The sequence below is a fragment of the Sinocyclocheilus grahami genome, unplaced genomic scaffold (assembly GCF_001515645.1).
Source record: "Sinocyclocheilus grahami isolate Dianchi unplaced genomic scaffold, SAMN03320097.WGS_v1.1 scaffold755.1, whole genome shotgun sequence".
NCBI lineage: Eukaryota > Metazoa > Chordata > Actinopteri > Cypriniformes > Cyprinidae > Sinocyclocheilus > Sinocyclocheilus grahami.
In genome coordinates, this window is record NW_015505934.1 from 749642 (window position 1) to 759200 (window position 9559).

Below are 9559 nucleotides of genomic sequence, written 5' to 3' on the forward strand. Positions count from 1 at the left end.
TTATCGTATTTCAAGTTTGAAACACCCTCATTTTTCTCCTTTTTGAATTATTTTAAGGGCTCTCATTATAGATGGCGAACTGGCTGAAATAAATCCAGCCGCTAACCGATATTTCTAAGCAGTTTTCGTGGAATTGTTAACCTGGATTCACGGATTGCGAATAATGAAGACGTCTGAGATTAAGTGGGGCGCTTTTAACGGAGCGACCGAGAATAACGGGACGCGCGCGGAGAAAGTTCAGCACGTGCTCCAGCCATTCTCCTCCACTGTCGCTCTTCTGGTGCTGGGAATGGTCATTATAGGGGTTATATTACTGTCACTGACCACCTACCACTTTCACAAAAGCAAGATGAAGAAGAGGAAGATGCTGAGGGCACAGGAGGAATATGAGCGGGATAACTGTGGCTCCTCTATCCCGGTCAGAGTGAAGCCCGCGCCGAGCCGCTCCGTGGTCGCTCGCCCCGCTCCACCGCATCATCCGCCGACAAACACTGACGCTAAACACCGCGAGGGAGTCGTTTTGGATGGGGTTACTGGCTCCTCGTAACGGGACGAATGAGGTCTTTCTCATTTCTGTGTCTTTGTAAATATGTAAGATGAGCAGGCATCTATAATCGCTTTGTTCACATTGGGAGAAGTGATTGGCGTTTCCTACGATCATCGTATGGTGGACTTTACAAAGTAAACAAAATAATGACTGTCCTTTCATTTAATAACAGCTGAGTACGAATGCGTTATGAGTGAAAATCAATGGATGGTGAACACAACAGTGGGCCAGTGCTTGAAAGGAATGGGGATTTGGGATTCTCTCTATACTCTAAAAAATGCTGGGTTGTTTCAACCCAACTTTGGGTCAAAGATGGACTAACCCAGCTGTTGGGTTACATTTTTTAATTACATTTTTAACCCAAAAGTTGGGTTAGTCCATATTTGACCCAAAGTTGGGTTGAAACAACCCAGCATTTTTTAGAGTGTAGATGCTGTCCAAGGTGCTGATTGTTTTTCTGTACTCCTTTAGTCCCTCAAATTACATTTACAGTACTTTTGAGTTGGAATGGTTCTAAACGAGTAGTTGAGGTTACATGCAATAAATGAAACTGTAAACTGTCTTGATTTCATGTGAACATTTTTACAACATGGCTGGTGTAAATTGTCACATGACCTCTGGTTTAATTTCATGTTTACAATTTCAAATGTTTTAAATTCCATAATAAAATTTAAAATGGCCTGTTATTATTGTAAGATTTAGATTGCTCTTTTCATAGAGTCACATTTTTGCCCCATGGGAAACCAAGAGTCCCTTTTGAATAGTTAACTGATTTGAATCGCATCATAATAGTGTATTGTTACATTAATGAAATGCAAAGTAATATTAATTCATTTTTACCTTTCCCTTTTTCCAAAACTACATAATAAAATATATTATTTTTTTAAATATTGAAATAAGAAATAAAATGTTAAAGTATTATTTTATTGTTTGCAACAACAACATTTGGGAACATTTTGTATTCATTTGTTTGTTTGTCTGTTAGTCTGTTTGTGTATTTACATGCATGCTGTTCATTGGGCTATTCAAGGAATGTAATACAACATTTGATATTAAATGGGTTAACTTTGTCTAATCAGGAGGTGAAGGATATAAGACTACACTCTAAAAAAATAAAGGTTCTTTATTGGCATCGATGGTTCCATGAAGAGCCTTTAACCTCTATGGAACCTTTCCATTCCACAAAAGGTTCTTTGTGGTGTAAAAAAGTTCTTTTAGATTATTAAAATGTCCTTCACACTGTTAAAACAACATTTTTGGTTTGGGGAACCAAAAATGGTTCTTCAATGTCATCACTGCAAACCCCCCCTTTTGGAACATTTATTTTTAAGAGTGTAAAACGTTACTATTCTACAGTTAAAATAGTAACTATTATTATTAGACTGTATATTTATTTGTAATTGAGGTGAAACAATATTACAGAGCTTAGACAAGAGCTCAGTCAACTTTCGGATTATCCTATGCACTTGATTTTGCCACATCCATAACCAAGCATTCAGCAGAACCATGTACTAATCATACCAATATTAAAGCACATTGATATAAAGGATCATTGGTAAGATGTTTCTTTCAGATTTAAACCTTTATGTTTATTTATGTTATTAAATCATGTACTCTAATAGTTGTGATGATTTACATGTAAATAATAAAGCTTATTTAACTACACATCCAGCAGATGAATTGAACACTGTTGTATTTTGCCACATTTCTTATGGGATCTTATACACAATGTTTGTGCAAGACTATTTTCTGTATTTCTGGAGTCTTCTGTATCAGTGAGCACAGAGACCACATGCATGCTTGGACACTCATGAAAGCCTTTGTTTTTCCTCTGGCAAAGTTTCAGCATAATCCATGCCAACCTGCAGATCATTTTATAATCATTTGCATCTTGTCATTGGAAAGCATGACAAAGCACAATTTAAGACCATTTCCAGACAGAAATCTGTTCTGTTCTTATTAGTCTGGGTGTTATCTTTAAATGAGATCACACTGCGTCTCTGATTATGTCTTTATAAATGTATGAATCTGTACGTCTAATCTAATATTTCATCAGTAATCTCAGAATTACAGTTAACTGTAATATACGTCTTATGATACCGATGAAACAATGATTAAAAAGAGGCTGGTTTTTCATCTCAGTGGACTATATCTCCAAAGATATACAGTGGGGCAAATAAGTATTTGATACACTGCTGATTTTTCAAGTTTTCCCACTTACAAAGAATGGAGAGATCTGTAATTTTCATCGTAGGTACACCTCAACTATGAGAGACAGAATCAAAAAAAAAATCCAGAAAATCACATTGTATGATTTTTAAATAATTAATTTCCATTTTATTGCATGAAATAAGTATTTATTTCAATAAGGATTCGGTCTCTCACAGTTGAGGTGTACCTACGATGAAAATTACAGATCTCTCCATTCTTTGTAAGTGGGAAAACTTGACAAATCGGCAGTGTATCAAATACTTATTTGCCCCACTGTAAATGCATGGAATCTCCGGGATGGTGTATCAGGGTCAGGACAAGAACTTTTAATTTCTCTTTGATCTGGATGCAGCTGACTGTAGCATATGCATTTTGTTGATGTTAAAAGAGACTGCGTTTTATTGTAACTGTTTATTTAAAAAAAAGGGGGGGGGGGGGGGGGGGTAAAGGTGATTCCCGTAACTGTGACAGCTCAACTGATTAAGTATATCCTAGCCCAGCATTACACTCTGGAAGCTGTTACAGCACGTTGCATACCTGTCAGCAATTCTGCAGCAGCTCCAATTTATCCTTTGGGTTAAAAAAAATTAATTCACCTGCATCTCACTGTCACAGCCATCTTGATTTATGACATGCTCCTCTTACAGGCTTGCCAGCTCCGTAACATGAAATTCACAGTTTATCTCTTGTGCACGCATGAATAAGACTAAACACGAATATAAAATGACTTTCAAAATGTCAATCATATGATGCACTCTTTAAACGTGTACATTGAAGGATACATTAAACTGATCAAAAGTGACAGTAAAGATTTTTGCAATGTTGCAAAGGAAATGCTGTTCTTTTCAACTTTCTATCAGTGAATCCTGAAAAAAATTGTATCACAGTTTCCATAAAAATATTAAGCAGCACAACTGTTTTCAACATTGATTATTATGATGATGATAATAATAATAATGAGACTATACAAAAGTATAAAATGATTTTCAAAATGTCATATATCATATGATACTCTATTTAAACATACACAAACAAACAAGGATGCATTAAAATGATCAAGTGACAATAAATACATTTATAATGTTGCAAAAATGTTCTAACAATGTTTTGTTAAAATCTCCATTAATGAAAACATGATATCTGAATGGTCAAAACGTCCAGTTTTTTTAAAGTTTAAAATACATTTTATTTGGACTATGTTAGAGACAACATTAATGCAACATTCCATTTAATCTTTTTGCAAACCTTATGGAAATGTTACTTTGGAATGTTCTCTGAACCATCGTTAGATGAACATCCAACTAAAATGTTTCAGAGAAACGTTGAATGAACGATGTATAAATAATGTTGTTGAGCTATTGTTTTTAGTACAGTATTAAATACTAGATAACTTTGAACGAGCATTCTATGAATGTTAATTGAAGAACATTTGAAGAATAACAATATAATTAACAAAATAATTAATAATAAAAAAAACTTGCAAGAATGTTCTAGAATGGTCCCTGTTAGCTGAGAAAGAATTCTGAAAAAAATTTCAGTTTCCACCAAATTGTTAAGCAGCTAAACTGTTTTGAACACTGACCACAACAACAACAACAACAAACAAGAAGACTATATATTAATATAAAATGAGTTTGAAAATGCCGGTCATATTATACTCTTCTTTAAATGTGCACAAAGTTGCTGCAGGGTTTGTATTTCTCTCAGTCCCAGATACCAAGGCTGTTAAATTACCTCAGGCATGTCGGAGAGAAATCAGTGCCAGCAGGAGGGATGCTCGCCTGTCTGTCCGTTGGAACATATGACTTTCACCAACAACAGCTACAGTGAACCTTTCTGGGCGGCCCTTCAAGGAGCTGGGTATTTAAAGAACAAAGTGTGATCAAAACATCCTGACTGAGCACCAGGACTCCTCGGCAAAGACCTGGACCCCAGCTCTGAGTGCAGATATGACAGAGTCAAGCTTGCGTATCAGTGGGGGAGCCGTCAGATTTGGAGCCACCTATAGAGGCAACCGTCTGTTCTCCGGAGCCAGGGGCGGTGGAGGCGTTAGCACGGCTCTGTCCTGTTCGCTCGGCTTGGCGAGAGGGGGTGGAGCAGGAGCTGGTCTCGGCCTGGGAGGAGGTTTGGGTGTAGGTTTGGGGCTGGGGCTGTAGCTGGTGCAGGAGCAGGACTGGGCTTCGGCGGAGGTGCTCTCGCTCTCATTGGAGGCCTCGGCCTGGGAGCCGGCGAAGCCAGAGCAGCGGGGATCAGGGCTATGGCTATGGTTTCAGCCCATCCTTCATCAGTTCTACCATTACGGTGGATGCCGGTGTCGGCCCAATGCCCAGCATCAACCCAACACTCCCATCACTGGACACAGTGCAGGTCACACGCATGAAAGAGAAGGAGGAGCTGCAGGCCCTCAATGATAAATTTGCATCTTTCATTGATAAGGTGAAAGATTTTACAAATATCATGCTATTTCAGATTAACATATAATCGGTAAATAGAAAAGACTTTATTGAATGCTTTTTACAAATAAGGTCCTAATCACTATAACGTTGTTTCACAGGCCAGGTCTCTGGAGCAGCACAACGCAGTACTAAAAGCCAAAATTTCCATGTTTACTAACGCAGAGCAGGGTGGACCTGCCAGCACTTCCATCCTTCTGACCTCTGCCATTGGAACATATAAATCCCAGATCGACAGCCTCACTGCTACTAAAGAGGCCATCATCGCCGAGATTGAGCACTTTAAAGGCATCATTGAGGATGTTCAGGCTAGGTGAGTCCACAGAATATCTGAAGAAACGTACATTCAAGAATTCAAAAAAATATATTAATAAAAATATACCATTCGAATGTTTGGGGTCTGTAAGTTTTTTAAGTAATCAATATTTTATTCAGAGAGAATGTCTTAAATTATCACAGTAAAGATATTTATGATTTTGCAAAGGAAATGCTGTTCTTTCTATTCATCAAAGAATCCTGAAAAAATATCATAGTTTCCACAAAAATATTAAGCAGCACAACTGTTTTCAACATTCATAAAATTAATTTTTTCTCAAGCACCAAATCAGCATACCAACCCCAAACGTTTGAAAGCTATTTTAAAATATTGCATTAAAGAAACTTCATTGATTACCTGACATTAAAGATAATTTTAGAGGCCCCTTTATCTTTCAATACAAATTTTCATTACATTTTGAGTACACATTTGTAATTATATTCCACTTAACTGCTACTCAACAATATTAATTATACCTTCTTATTGGCACTGTAGTTTGATTTTAATACTCTACATGAATCTAGTGCTCATCTGTATTGCCAAAGTAATTGTGCTATAATGAGTATGTAAAGGCATTTACAGTTTCTCATATTAGTCTTTATATCTCTGACCACCTGCTTAGGTGATTGTCACAGGCAAAATATGCCCTTTGGGTAAGAATGAACCAGACAAGAGGACAATTACTGATGTACCTGCACATTCTCTCATTATTTATTGTCTCAGGTATGATGAGGAAACTGCTCAAACCAAAACTCTGGAGCTCGATTGGACTGCATTGAGAGGTAAGAAACAGGACCGGAACATCATCAGGATGGTTCTTACAGGCAGACAACTGACTTTCACAAATTATCCTCCTTTAGGAAGTGGATAATCTCTACCTTGTCATCTTTGAGTTGTAAACCAGCATCGGTGGTTTGGAGGATCAGATTGCTCTCTCCAAGCAGGTGTATGATGCCGTGAGTCTGCAGGATCCCTCTATGCCTCCGTTTATTTCAGCAGTGTTAAAATGGATCATTAATTTCCCAATGGCCTAAGCTTGTTTATGTCTATCTGCATGTGTGTTAGAAAGTGAAAGAGGTGAGAAACATTGTGACTGGTGGTGTGAAGTCAGCAGTGTCTGTCTCAGTGGATAACTCAGCCCAGGCACAGGATCTGACCTCAGCGCTGACTGAAGTCAAAGCTCACTATGAAGCCCTGGCTCAACGCAGCGAGCAGGACGCCCTCCTCTCAGTGCAGGACAGTGTATGAAACCTTTGCTCTTTAATATGCAAGCTGTACTATCTCCCATTTAGAATATTCAGTACTGTACAACAAGGTATAACATTACTTAATAATTAACAATATTTAATGATAGTATATTTATTAATATTTAAATATTTTAAATAGTATTTAAATAGATATTGTATATAATTTGGTTATATAAAATATACATTATTTAAAGTATTTAAATTATATACGTATATATATATATATATATATATATATATATATATATATATATATATATATATATATATATATATATATATATATATATATATTCATATTTACATTGTGTATATATAATATTTAAATAGATTTACAATGTCGTTCAAATTAAATCATTAACATAAAAATATGATAAAAATGCAATTATATTATAACGGAATAGATATAATACAAAATAAAATGCATTATTTATATAAATTAAAATAAACCAAGATTCATTAATACGGAGAAAGTTTACTCATTCTTGATTCATCTAATGCATTATAAACATAAAGAACCTTGTTGTAATCTGATGCCAAATTTTAATATGTACATTATAGGACATTTTATTAGTCTAATGCGTCCTTACATGAGTTTCAATTCATCTTTTGGACCCACTTTATATTAAGTGGCCTTAACAACTTTGTACTTACATTTAAATTAATCATGTAGCACAATGCACTTATTATGTACATACATGTTTTTACATTGTATTTGTGTTTTTAAAATATCTGCATGTAATTACATTTATAATTACACTGTTGACCCATCCCTTACACCTTAAACCACCCTTAAACCTACCCATACCACCAAACCTGTCCCTAACCTTACCCGTTTCCCACCTCAGTAGCAGCAAAAGTGTTTTGCAATACAATATGAACACAATAAGTACATTGTACTTGTTTTTGATGCAAGCACATAGTAGTTAAGACCACTTAATATAAAGTGGGACCCATCTTTTATAAACTGCCTCCCCCAAGTGGCGACTCCTCATATTGCAGGTCTAGTAGCCTCACAACATGCCTTGGGCGAGGCTAAGGTCATTTCTCTTTTTTGCCTGTATAGCTCTCCAGGATGTCTGTATCCTCTCACCCCACTTTTCAAACACTCAGAGTTTACAAACTACAGATTGACTCTGTGCAGAGGGAGATCGAGAGGCTCAAATCTCTGGTAAGAACTTACTGTGCTGTGTCGCAAAGGGTTAAACCCCCCTTTTTTTTGGCATTCTTGTGAATAACTGATGTCCTATCCATTGACAGAACTTGCAGTTGGAGTCTCAGGTGGAGGAGGCAGAGTGTCACTCCAGCTCCCACACGGAGACGTACCAGGATCAGACTCTTACTCTTAAATCCCAGCTTGATGATCTCAGAAAGGTAATATATAAATCAATGAAGACTAAATGATAAACATGGTTAATTATTAAATTACTACTTTTAAATGAATAAAAAAGTGAAATAACATAGGTTGTCATTCGGACTCTGAATCTAAATGGGTTTTTTCTTCAGCAAATTGCTCATTGCGGTCAAGAATATCAGGAGCTTCTCGCCAGCAAGAAGTTGCTGGATGTTGAAATCACAGCCTATAAGAAACTCCTGGACAGTGAAGAGAACAGGTGAGGAGTTTTAACATGAGGAGATGAGATTTTGTTCACTCTACCATCACACTGTTTCTGTCTCGTGGACCAGGTTGATATCTGGAGGTGGTGTCACCGTGCACATGTCTAAGACTGTAGTCGGAGGAGGAGCAGCGGCTGGAGGAGGAGGTCTAGGCCTGGGTGCAGGAGGTGCAGGCCTGGGAGGAGGTGCCGGTCTAGGTCTTGGAGGTGGATTTGGGCTGGGCGGAGGCCTAGGAGGTGGTCTTGGTGGTCTAGGACTGGGACTCGGTGGAGGACTGGGCTTTGGAACAGGAGCAGGAAGTTCCTTCAGTGCAGGGAGCAGTTACATGTCCTCCAGCCTGAGCAGCAGTGCCTGTAAGCATTCATAAGTGCTTTCATACACGTACACATGCAAACCGTTCCCTCCGGAAGTCCAAAAACTGAGATTTAAGATCTAATTGAAAGCTGTAAGTAAAATGAAAGTTCCTGAACATTATGAATATTTTGAAACAAAGAAGGGAAAATTTGTAATATATTTGTGATTCTGTTTTAGTGATAGTCACTAATCAAATAAGAGTAAGAATAAAGAAAGAAAAAGAAAGAAATTAAATCTATTTATTTAAAAGTATGTATGTTTAATACCATATAATAATAAAAAAAATAGAAACAAAAAAGAAATTGTGACATTGTTTCAATAATACAATTTTTTAACATCATGCTGTGTAATGTGATCATCAGGTTTGATCCAAACATGTCAAACTAAGACATTTTGAATTTTTTTCTGCTGATAATACAGTATAAGTGATCATGGAAACATTTGTATTAAAATAGAAAAGCAATTTCACTAGTGCTTTCAGACTTTAGGAGTCCCACTTACATACTGTTCATCACTGAATCAGAGCTTAAATGGTAAAAATGATGAAATGTCATGTTCGCTTGTAGTCACACTTTCCATTGTTTTCACTCAGTGTCATCCACTGTTTACTGAAGATTCACAACCTCCACTCTTCAAGCCACAACCGAATGCTGAGCTTCATGAAGATCACCTCCCATAAGTTCACACATTATGACCGCACCATCATGTTCATTTAAAATAAAATGATGTTCGATGATGCTCCAAATTCTGTACTAATTTGAATACCAGATCAAAATGTCTGTATTTTATTTCCATGCATCACTTCCTGCTACAA

At 36.9% G+C, this 9559-nt stretch overlaps 1 pseudogene; it reads left to right on the forward strand.

Annotated features, from left to right (window-relative positions):
- Window positions 1-4707: 4707 nt before the first annotated feature.
- Window positions 4708-9559, forward strand: LOC107561053 (thread biopolymer filament subunit alpha-like; annotated as a pseudogene).